Source organism: Nasonia vitripennis (genome assembly GCF_009193385.2).
Source record: "Nasonia vitripennis strain AsymCx chromosome 3 unlocalized genomic scaffold, Nvit_psr_1.1 chr3_random0011, whole genome shotgun sequence".
Classification (NCBI taxonomy): Eukaryota; Metazoa; Arthropoda; class Insecta; order Hymenoptera; family Pteromalidae; genus Nasonia; species Nasonia vitripennis.
In genome coordinates this window covers 290,607-303,393 of record NW_022279631.1, presented here as the reverse complement: position 1 = coordinate 303,393, position 12,787 = coordinate 290,607, and the positions used below count along the sequence as shown (strand labels likewise).

General features: G+C 41.9%; 1 protein-coding gene across 6 annotated transcripts in view; it reads left to right on the top strand.

The window, feature by feature from the left end:
- Gnao (guanine nucleotide-binding protein G(o) subunit alpha) overlaps positions 1–12,787 on the top strand; it is a 376,676-nt gene that overhangs the window by 95,981 nt on the left and 267,908 nt on the right. Inside the window, exon 2 of one of the 6 annotated variants that reach the window (XM_032601866.1) lies at positions 3,550–3,647. The gene's annotated coding sequence lies outside the window, so the exon portion shown is untranslated. 6 annotated transcript variants of the gene reach the window in all.

Here is a 12,787-nt window from a genome sequence, read left to right as displayed (position 1 = left end):
TTTTTTTAAATGTTATTTTACAGGATGATGTGTAATGTATACTTAAAAAGTAGTGAAATCATAAAATAAGATGGTAACGATTTATTCTTAATAATGCAAATGAAGTAAGACATAATCAATACATTGAAAATAAAAAAGGGAGTGATGTGATGAGAAAATGGATGTGGAGTGGGCAAAATAACCGCTAAGACCCTAAAGGTAATTTGTAATTATATTGCAGCACCCTTAACACATATTTTTAATTTGTGCATTGAAAAAGCTATCGGGCCATATGCTCTGAATATGCCGAAATCATACCAGTATATACATCAAGGAAAAACATAACATAACTGTTGAAAGTTGAGCAATTATACGCATCACTAAGATGTACTTATGCGTATTATGCGTACTTATGCAGATTTTCCCTTGACACCGGTAGTGTGTCAGGCAGGCGAAACTCAAAATAAAGCACGTGAAATAATTAAAAATTATCCCTAACACATGGGTTTGCATGTCAATTTTCAAGTTAATACGATGCAGCACATTTAAAATATGCAACTTTTAATAATAAAAATCTTTGAAAATTGAGTTTATATCTGAGTAATGCATCGTATAAACTTAAAAATTAATATATGAGCCCTTGCCATGTATTTCAACATATTTATGTAGTCTAGTGACTTAACCGCAACCGGATGCTCTGCTTTGTTCTAAATATACGCTTTTGGCGCAAGTGTTTTGAAACAAAATAGATTATTTAGTTGTAGTAAATTCATCAAAATACAGAAATATATTGAAATACATTACAAGGGCTTGTATATCAAGTTTTAAGTTTATACAATGCACCACTTTTAAGATATGCAACTTTTAATCATAAAAATCTTCAAAAAATTGAGATTACGTGTTGCATCGTAGAAACTTAAAAATTGATATTTGAGCGCTTGCCATGTATTTCAACATATATATAAATTTTAGTGACTTTATTATACTAGAATTTGAACAGCGTGCTTCGCGCACCCTAACCTAAAACTCGTTTAAACTTCCTGACTTAGACGCATGCGCACTACATGAGCCAATCACAAAACGTCTATCTTGGCTTCACAACATCCGGTCATGACACTTTTATACAGAAAACCCAAAGATCTAGTTAGTTTATTATACACGCATTTGGCAAAAGTGCTTTTGAACAAAGTATACCTTGTAGTAGTAGTAAATTCATTCATAGTAATAAATGGCATTTAAACGAAAATCAGTAGCTGAAGCGTGCACATGCTGCAAATTTCGTTCGAATGCTATTTTTATATGTGTTGTCTTAGTTTTGCGTAATTCAAACAAAACAGTAGAAGATTTATTATCATCCAAGCGTAGCCGAACAGCTGATCACTGTCTCTGGCCGTGGCTCTGGCGAGGTAAGCTCGATGACTGCGCATACATTGTGCGCATCGATCTGGCGGCCGGCATGGCGATACTGCCATGTGTGTTTTGATATTTGGAGTGGTCTCTCGGCCTTTGCTCATCGTCAAATGTCTTGTTTAGAAGAAAGTGCAGAACGGCAACAACGACAGAATGCAGCAGTGTTTGTCTGCACCTCAAATATACGACCTCTTTGTGTTGTACACACCTCTGACGTGTTTTCAAGCTGTCTCCGCTCACCGCGACCTCGCTTGCGGATCAGCTGCTTGCGGTTTTCTGTTTCTGCCAGGACTTGAAAGTGCGGATACCTAGTGCAGAGCTACAAATATAAATAAGTATTACAAATATAATAAGTGTATCTATTCAAGAAGTGCTGCCAGAAAGAAAAATATGTATGAACAGCAGTAATCAGTTCTCGTTAGAGATTACATGCCTTGTTTTTCTGAGTGCTCTTGTTGCTTCTATACTGCTGTGCAGATCTAAATGCCGTTGGATAAAGATGCTGATACCTTTGTCTCAGATACAGTGCGTACAAAAATTAACTTCCACCTGAAATCCACAAAAATCTGCAGCTATTCTCTATTCTTTTGTGTGCAACGAGATGAAATCTGTGACTATGCGTTGTGTGATCTGCTTTTAGACGTAAACTTCTGCTTTTCTCCCAGGTCCCTCGTACACTGACTGTAAATTGTCGACTGAAACTGTACTAAATACAAAACTTTATTTCGTAAGCTTTGTGATTATGTACATCGACATGCGTTCAAAAAGAATGTCTTTGATGTTTTATCTTCCTAATTCTTCATGAACAACTAGCATACCGATGGGATACATCGTTCAGAGCAATAAAAATTAGAAAAAGACAGAGAGATATTCTCTACGATGGTGCCCATACTTATCACGCGTGCGTGTGCAGAACTACTAATAATAACACGCATATTAGCAGTCCTTTTTAAATAAAGATGCCCATTTTTTCAATAAGCCGATGATAACAGCTGATAACTTTATCAATCATTAAAAATCTTTCGTTCACCTAATATTTAATGTTCTATATATCAGCAAAATAAGTGGCTTTCTAGCTAGTAACCCGATAAAAAAGTCGCTCTGTTAGCAGGTAACAGTTAATTTCAAGCTAATTTTTAACAGGTCATGCTTTTTTTTAGCTGGAAACCCGTTAACATTTCTACCTGGGTTAAAAAATTGTATTTTGGGTCGAAAATTTGCGCTTTCATAGCGTAAGATATAATTATACATTATAAAGTAAATCTAATAAAGTAATTTGGCTTAGAGATCTTTTTGACACAAGCTTTCACGCGTGTATAATCATTTTTGGGTTGACCATGGGTTGACCATAGGTTGACCATGATCGAGGTAGCATCACAGCTACTTAGGTTGAGATTAAAGTTGCTGTAACGGAAGAAGGAAAACCTTGTAGGTATAGTTTTTTTAAATTCTTTCAGAGGAATAAGCGAATGAATTTATGGAAGAAGAGCCCAGACTGACAGAAATGAGATGCCGTTGAGGAGGCTCTGGTGCGAAAAGAATCAGCTGGTGAAGTCGTCATTGCAACCAACAAGGTCGTCGTCGCGCTTGAACGGTGAAAGTTCAATACACTAAAAGTTAAGCTTGGAGTGATCGACGATTATGCTGGGAATCTAGCTCCTGTTGTCACAGACCTGCATGCAGTTCTGGAGCGATTGGTCAGTTGCCTGTCCAATATATAGATGTAAGACAAGGGCCCTACTACGTTTTCTGACTTAGAACGCTGCTATGCCTGTATTCTCTGTCTGCAGCATTCATTCGCCATATCTATGTCACTGCGGCGATGCACGCTAGTGCTTGAGTCATTCTGGTGGGCGTTCAGAGCTTATAGACACAAATCCTCACAGGCAGTACACTAGCAATACTACGAGCATCGTCTTTGTATGATATTTCAAGGGTCGCTACTGATAAAGCAAAGTACACTTATCCATAACAATAATACCAAATTTCTTTGTTACCTTCTCCAATAATCCACTGGAGACCAAACTTCATTATCATGCAGAACCTAAAGCACTTTCACAACTCCGACAGTTGTTTTTGCCCTAGTACTCAAATACTATATGAATAATTTTCATATTTAAAAATAATTTAAATCTAAAATAACTTGTTGGTTTCAAGCAGCTGTGGCATCGCAAACAGCAGAAAGCAAAATACTCGACTTGAACTTGACTCGAGCAAGCAGCATGTCTGTGAGTGCGTATTTATTCAGGATTTCCAACGTAAGTATGAGAAGGTTTGATCGGCTCTGGAGATTCTATAATAATATGACGGAACAATATGCTAAAGATATTCGCGGCGTAGAATATACTGTTTAACCTCTTATATAACTTACTTTTTCTGAAGTTGTCCTGGCTGAATTAAACAAAAAAAGAATCAGGTAGGCGAAAATTATAAAATAATTTCCAATCTCAATTATTTTGCTGAAGGAACAATTTGCTTGAGAAAATAGCGTGACAATTATAAAATCTTGTTAAAATCTTCAAAATCAGATGTTCATACATATGCGTCAACAATAGATCAAATGAAATAAAAAACAAACAGCTTAAAGATCAATTTTAAAGTATATTGAAGACTTTTTAAGATGTTAGCACCCCGACGGTTGACTGACGACTGACGTGGGATTATCGCCATCAGCATTACCGTTATACACGCTACGTTAGCACTAGATTTATTCATACACATGCATACACGCACGCACGCACGCACAAGTGAAAGACAAGGCGAAACAGTCAAGTGAGACTGTTGCTAGACGAAAGCCACTTAGTAGTAGATAAAAAAACCCCGGACCGATGCAGAGGAACGTAGGTAACTGAGTTGAGCCCAGACTCCCTCATCCGATGCAGGGGAACGACGGTCTCAAGGTTGAGTCTGTCCAGAAAATGACTGGTCAATGCTGCACGAAATAGACGACCGGACAATGCTGCAGAAAGCAGACGGCTAGACAATGCAGAATGAAAAAGACAAGTTGGATCCTGAACCCCTAATCACCTTTGCGGATGGAAGATGTATGTGGCGGTTAGCGCTGGGCAGCATCAGCGCCGGCGCAAGTAGACGATCCAGCCCAGGCCTCGGATACGTCATCTCCGCAGACAGCTGCAAACCACCAGCAGGCAAAGTCGAGGCCATACAAGCGTTCCCACAACCAGCAGATACGTCACAACTTCGGCGCTTTCTCGACCTTGCAAATTACTACAGGCGCTGTATTCCTGGAGCTGCAGACTTGCTCGCGCCTCTTAACGACATGCTAAAATTCTTACCGTAGCGGAAGAAACCCTCGCCTCTCATCTGGACCAAAGAAGCCCTAGATGCCTTCATCGCCACGAAGAAAGCTCTTGGATACCGAGAGGCGATATAGCACCTATGATAGAGAGCTTCTCGCCGCTTTCGCTTCGGTCAACCATTTCAGCAGCATTCTCGGGAGGCGCCCGTTTACGCTGCTGAGAGATCACAAGCCATTGTCACTCGCAGCGCAGCAGCCGCCACGCTTGCGTACGTCAAAGGCTTTGACATCACCGTTGCAGATGCCCTCTCCAGAGTTGAGGCAATCAAGATGCCATCATGCTTGGACCTCACGACTCTCGCTCAAGACCAGCGCAACGATGCAGACCTGCCACACCTGCTCGACCCCAAGTTGCAGCCGCTCAACATCGAAGGCTCCTCGCTCTACTGCGCAGTCGACGGCAACACCATATGGCCCTACGTCCCACAATAGCCCAGAAAGGCCGTCTTTGAGGTGCTGCACGGCCTCTCGCATCCAGGCATCTACACAACGATGAAGACCATCACACAGAAGTACTTCTGGCCGTGCATGCGCAAGGATATCGCCCGCTGGACACGCGCCTGTGTCTCCTGCCAACATTCTAAGCACAACCGAGCAGCTCTAGGCGACTTTGCAGCTCCGGATGCGCGTTTCGACCATCTCTACCTGGACCTCATCAAGCTCCCGTCGTGCTCGGGTTACCAGTACTGCCTCACCATCGTCGACAGGTTTTTCTGGTGGCCTTACGCAATCCCATTGCTTGATCAACAGGCAGAAACAGTCGTACGAGCCTTTGTAGATCATTGGATCAGCTCGTTCGGTACGCCGCTTACCATCACGACGGACCAGGGGGCGCAGTTCGAAGCTCGTCTCTACGTCGCCCTCGCCAACATTCTCGGCGCAGACCGCGTATATACAACACCGTACTATGCGCAAGCCAATGGACTCGTAGAGAGGATGCATCGGACGCTGAAAGCCAAACTCATGTGTTGCGCCCCAACGCCGTTGCCGCAAGCTCTTCCAACTGTCTCGCTCAGCCTGAGGACGACTTTCAAGGAAGATCTGCAAGCATCGCCCGCTGAGATGCTCTTTGGCACCACGCTCCGCGTCCCATGCGACTTTTTTATTACAGCGAATCATCCAGACGACAACGCAACTGCCTTTGTCTGCGAACTACAAGCCTTGATGAACAGGCTCTGCGCTGTCCCAGGCGCCAGGCACCTTTCACCTCAAACACCATTTTTCCATGGTGATTTGCGCACCTGCGCTTACGTGTTCAGAAGAGTAGACACGGTTCGAACGACGCTGCAACCGCCCTATACGGGGCCACACAGGGTGCTTTACCGGCTGAGCGAGCAGGCGTATGTCATTGACATCAACGGCGTGGCCAAAACCATCTCCACGTCGTCGCTCAAGCTGGCCTACCTGGAGGCAGCTGGCATTCCAGCAGCACCGGCATTTCCAGCAGCCGCGCAGGCACCACCAGCAGCCACGCCATCAGCGCAGGCACGACCAGCAGCCGCGCGCCGCGCGCAGCCACGTCCGGCACTGGCGGAGGAGTAGCTGTGGCGGTTAGCGCTGGGCAGCATCAGCACCGGCGCAAGCAGACGCTACAGCCCAGGCCCAACTTTTCTTGACAAGTCTGGCCGTCACCTAGCTGAGAGCGTCACCAGGCCGACGCCACACCATGGCGAACAAGTAGCGCGCACCCCTTCGACATTCTTGGCTCGGCCGCCGAACAACCTAGTCACTTCTATTTTTGCTTAAGCAATAAAGTCGTCGTCTCGATTTTGATAAATACTGTGAAAAGGTAATTTAACCCGGCTCTACCTCATCCTACGCGCGCCAAATATAAGATAAGAATATTGACTTTCAAGTGTATAGAAATGATAAACGTCAAAGGAGAAGCCAACTAGACTGATTAACGGGCCCCACGAAAGTATTAATTAACGATAGTATCTGTGGGGATCCAGTGTCGAAGAGCCACTTGTGCATAGGTTGCTCTGCTTACGCCACATAAAAAAAAATATACATACATACATACACATGCACACATGCACACACGCACACACGCACACACACTTACACGCACGCACGCACGCGCGCACATGCACACACACCTCTAGGCTGCCAGTAAGAACAGGGACCCGGGGCGGTTTATCTTACCTTATCTTACTGCTCTATCAACCAGCGAAAATCCTAATAGCTATGGTGGTGCCGGGTGGCACCTGGACAAGGCCCTACCATGGACAAAAGGGGGGGCTCACTACCATGCTAGATCTTTTTGAGGACGACTTGCATTGTAGCACAAGGCTAGAACACACGCCTGCGAGGCTAGGATTTGGAGAGAAATACGTGTAGAAAGTAGATGAGAGGATCAGGACAATAAAAATTAATAAAATAAAGAAGATGATACGTACACCTACGAGAAAAAACTTGGGGACTTTAGATACCCCAAAATGTGTCAATGAAACTGGGTGCTCCACCCAGCAAACAGACGACAGCATTAGTCTGGAAAACGCAAGCACTGGCGCCATGAATACAGCTACTTCAAGCATAAGGAAGAAAATACTCGAAGCCTGGAATAAAATCGGGACGGCAAAGGAGAATAATAAGGAGGCTTATTATTCTCCTTTGCCGTCAGCAAACGACAGAATACAGGCAATATAGGCAGAAAGTAATAAAGGCACACAAGAAAGAAGAGGAGCACATTACGAAGCTGGAAAAGATAGTAGATGACCTAATCGGGGATTGTCAGTCCACACCAAGGAGCATAGAAGACATCGCAAAACGGGCCCAAAAACTCAAAGTTTTGGTGACTCAGTTGAAGGAGATGCACGAAGTGGGAGATAATAAGGATGAAAGTTACGAACTTAGCATCGAATATTATAATATTATCACGAGGTACGGAAGAAAGCGAGAAGACGCGCACAAGGTCAGTTTATAAGAGATGCTGTACATTCAAACGCAGGGGCCAAGAGGCCAAAAAGTAGTCCAACTAGCAGCCCAGAAGAGAAGAGCGAAGGAAAGCAAAGCAGGAAGAGATAGCGACGTGAGAAAACAACGATACAGCGTGAGAACTTCGTTTCAAGAGTCACCCGAAATGCATCAGACTAACGGGAGAAATCAGACCCAACAAGAACAAGCGGTCTGAAGGGCTACTAGTTAAAGTGGGGCAAAACAAGACGTATGCGGAAGTCCTGGGAAAAATCCGAAAGGAAGTAAATCCCGACACCACTGGAACGACAATGCTAGGAGTCAAGCAAACAAGAAGTGGAGACGTCCTTCTAAAACTGGGAAGAGGGTCTGGCGGGACAGCGTTTACTGCAAAAGTGGAAAAAGCAGTTCTGGGCCTTTGACAGGTCAAAAAGGAAGAACGAAAGATAACCCTGGAAATGAGAGATATGAACTCGGGAGCTATAGAAGAAGAGGTGAGAGCAGCAATAGAAAGAGCCCTCGGAATGCCAGACAATGGCAGGAGTGTGACCCTATTAAAACCTAACATGCAAGTTTTCGATATTATGCTTTAATAATACAAATATTTACTTGTGACATATAATGTTAAAATCCTATAAATAAGGACTGCTACTTGTATAATATGAAAATCTATTGTTGTGACTATATTTGAATTATGCAAAATATAGTATTTATTATCGTAGAAAAATCACTCAATAATTTTAGTTATTTAATTTGGGATGAGATAAATTCAATAAACACTATTTGTTTATGTTTGATAATATACAAGGGGCACTAAGCCTTTATTTACTTTATTTATATTTGAATTATGTCGCAGAATTGATACAGATCAATACACGAGGTCACCAACTCGTAGAAATGACAATATTACAAGCGCTATCGGAACAAGAAAATAATAATCGGATAAAATAGTTGTGAATAGCAAGAAAATAATATAAGCACGAGAAAATAAGGCTAAGGTCGTTGACATATGCACTACGCGGGCCGTGAGTATGTTCGGAAATGAAATTTCGGTTAGTAGTTAGGCTGGTAGCCCTACGCTTACCAACCGCCTGACGTTCAGCGCGTGTAAACAGTAGATGGTTAGCACAGCTGATTGTTCGGATTCGGAGCAAGTCAATGTTATTGCAATAAAGTATAAAGTTGATCTATTTATCAAGACATTATGAACGTAATTGAGGTGTTTGATGATATCCTATCATCGACCGATTCTGATAGTGATGAACAAAGTGATGTAGATGAAATGTTTGATGAAATTTTCGATGATTATGAAGCCAATGATCATCGTATTCCACGAGTTGAAAATTTTGTAGTTAATGTTGTACATAACCTCAAACCTCACATAGTCACATGGCATGCTCATCAGTCACCATCGCGGAAATCAGCTCGCCTAACCGTCTATTGTTTACACGCGCTGAACGTCGGTCAGTCGGTTAGCCTAGGGCTACCAACCTAACTACTAACCGAAATTTCATTTCCGAACATACTACGTGGCTCCCAAAGGTTATCCGAGAATCCTAGTTCCTGATGTAGAGAAAATATTATTCTAATAAAATGTTCTTATAAAATGTTATTACATTTAGATGATATGTTGGTTATGAAATGCATGTGATGATGGAATAATAACTGAGCCTCTAATTTCTTGTGTGAATGGAATGATTGATTTTATTAAGTTACGTAGTATACTATAAACTTAAATGAGTGTAATCCAAATACATTGCTACAAATAAACATTGTCTAAGCAGTTCGTTGAGCCTTGCATGCGACACAGACGTAAGCCTGGTTTTCAACAGGTCTTACAGATTGAACGACTTTTAGTATTAATTAAGAAAACGCGAATGCAGTGATATAATATGGAATAGAGGTTTCAGAATAACTTGGAAAAATATACGTAAAACACACGCGCTTATGGCAACGAATGCAATGATCTTAAACGTAATACTTGTTATGCGCACAAGAATGTTAGAACGAGATGATTAATAATTACATGCACCGTTGTACGTCCTAGGACAACCGACTGGAGTCTGACGTAGCCAGTGCAGCTGGACGGCATATAGCGGTATTTTTAGGTCCCGAAAAAGAAACCCGAGCAGCACAAGTATGTATGCGCTATAGAAAGAGCGCGCCCCCGAAGCAAGTAAGTAGGCATGGTCACACCGCCAAACGCTCGCTCCCACAGCTCGCTGCTCACCTGCGTACCTATAAACATTAAATTTTGAGGCGCTGGGCCCTGATGTTCAGAGCAGGCATGTCCGACGCTGTCTTGGCTCCCCTCTCCATAACTGCTGACCAGATGCTGCTGTTGCAAACATGAGAGGCAATAGAATGGCCATAGTGATACTCGACGAGAGAGAGAGAGAGAGAGAGAGAGAGAGAGAGAGAGAGAGAGAGAGAGAGAGAGAGAGAGAGAGACCGAGGAGCTTCTAGAGATAGAGCACATCCGCGTGGGCCTTGTAAGTTGCACGATCAGAAAGCGTGTGAAGATAGGGCGGTGTCACAAGTGCCTAGGATTCAGACACTGAAAGGATGAGTGCAATGGAGCAGATAGGTTGAACTTCTGCTTTAAGTGTGGAGGAGTTGATCATCGCATGGCTGAATGCCAAATAGATTCAAGCTGTTTTCTCTGCAAAGAGTATAGTCAAAAGGAAAAAAGATGTAAACATGTAGCTGGCTCCGGCGGCTGCATTGTATTCAGGCGCGCCTTAGACACGGCGAAGAAAAAAGGAAGAAGAGCTTAAAAGATGGCAATAAAAGGCGATGTGCTGGATGTAATAGCATCAAGAGCATAGCAACAAGAAGACGGGGTTGATGCAGAAAGAAGAAGACGAGTTTGACCCTGAACCCCTAATCACTTCGGTGGATGGAGGACGTATGGAAATGACAATCATCAAAGAAGAGGCCAACTAGGCTTATTAACGGGCCCCACGAAAGTATTGTTTAATAATGGTACCTGTGGGGTTCCGGTGTCGGAGGGGTACTTGTGCAGAGCATGCTCAACCGACGCAACATAAAAAACACACTTACACACACACACACGCGCGCGCGCACGAACCCAGCATTTGAGGATACTTTTTACAGTGTAGTTGTGGCTTACCGGTAGCATACCTGCCTCGTAGACCAAGAAATACAGGTTTTAGCCTGAGTCTCGCTACTTTTTTTTACTTCAAAGTATCCGTTACAATCATGATACTTTGCGTAGTGACGAGTAAAGAAGTAAGTCACTCCATCGCTTTCCAAAGTACCTTGAAAAACCCGGGGCACTTTGGATAAACAGAGAAGGGTGAGGAATGCTCTCCGAAGTGACTCGAAAAATCAGATGTACTTCGAATTGAAAAAGGAAGAGTGAGGGCTCTCTCCAAAATACAAATGGCACCTTGGAGAGTGAACAATGTCGACCTTGGCCTCCCAGTGGCTCGGGGGGTGGAAGGGGAGGTCAAGGCCAGTTTTGTTTACATTCTCTATGATGCTATGCTACTACTCAAACACCAAAAAAAAACTTTACGAAGCAGGCAGTTAGAGTGGCTAATGATATATACATATGTTGTCCAACAACTCTTTCAGCTTAATTTTCCGAAAGTAGGAACAAATTCGACTCTTTTCGTTAATTCTATATTTTGAGTTTATGATGGAGTTAAATAGATCTTGGCCTGGCGTGATTAAATAAAATAAACTTTGGATTTAGTAATTCCAAAAACGTACAGCAATGGTTGTCTGGTTCCTGAAAATGTTGCTTGAAGGAGCTGTCTAGTTTTTCATTTTCATTTTAGATAGTATATTGTCGTTCTTATTCGGTCTTTATAGAGTACGACCCTTTTTAAAAGCATGTCGTTGTCATCATCTGGTCTGATAAGGATTTATTTTATGCTTACAAATAATGTCACAGAATGAATGCCATACTCATGCAGTTTTATTTTGGATAGTATATTGTCGTTCTTATCCGGTCCTTATAAAGTACGACCCTTTTTAGTATCTCTTTAAGTGTTGCATCAAATATTAGATAAGAACTTACTTAAGATCTTGAATTAATTATTAATAAAAAGACTTCTTTTGATCATGGCGGTAAGATCTTGCATAAGATCTTATGTAAGAAATTGGGAAAGATATTACGTAATGTCTTAAGCAAGGTCTTGTATACTATCTTGCGTAAGATCTTGAATGAACATTTGATGAAAATAATTTTTTTTTATCATGAACATAAGATCTTATATAAGATCTTCCGTAAGATCTTATCTTCGTTCTTGGTCGAAAATCGCTAATAAGATATTATGTACGATCTTACACAAGATCTTTGACAACATCTGATATATGATTTTACGTAAGTTCTTACATACGAACTTGAGTAAAAATTTTTAATACGGTGTGAATAAAAATTTTACGATTCCAGGCTTTTTTGGCCTCTTACTACCGTGAATCCTTAACTAATCTTCCTGAAATTTTGAGCGGGATACCTGAAAGTAGCTAATTTTATACCTTATTGAATGTGTTACAGTCAACTTGATTTTAAAAATAGAATATTTCAAGGCATGCAAAAAAAGAATGTTGGCTCTATCGGTCTTCCCGAGGCAATTTGTGCGTGTTAAAGGAGAACAACCCTAAGGTTTTTCTTTCATTTTTTCTCCGACGTTTTGGTGGACAATGCCACCCTCATCAGGAAAATGTCTATTCATATTAATATGAAAATGAGATCTTGGTTACAATTTAAAACAATAACGAGTAGTTAAGAATACATTTGCAGAAATAGTAGTTGATCGCCGATATATACAGTTGGATTTTGCGGGATATGTCACGTCACCGCCGGTCAGCGAGGGGAGAGGAGAAAGATGTGTTGCTCTCTTAGCTGTTCGGTCTTGAATTCGTTCGTTTGTCGATTTCACGCGGCTTATATGTGCAAGGAAATTGAGCGGTTTGTTGACATTTTCTATACCGAGAATAAAAGACGAAAACAAAAATATAACAGACTGGTACACAAAACCAACATTTTTAGGCAGAATTTTAAACTATTTATCTTAACATCCAAACACACAGAAAATTGCCATGGTGTACATTCTCGTCGACAGAGCGATAAAACTAGCGAATAAAAAATTTTACAATAAAAACATCGACAAAAAATATATAAAGAAAAAA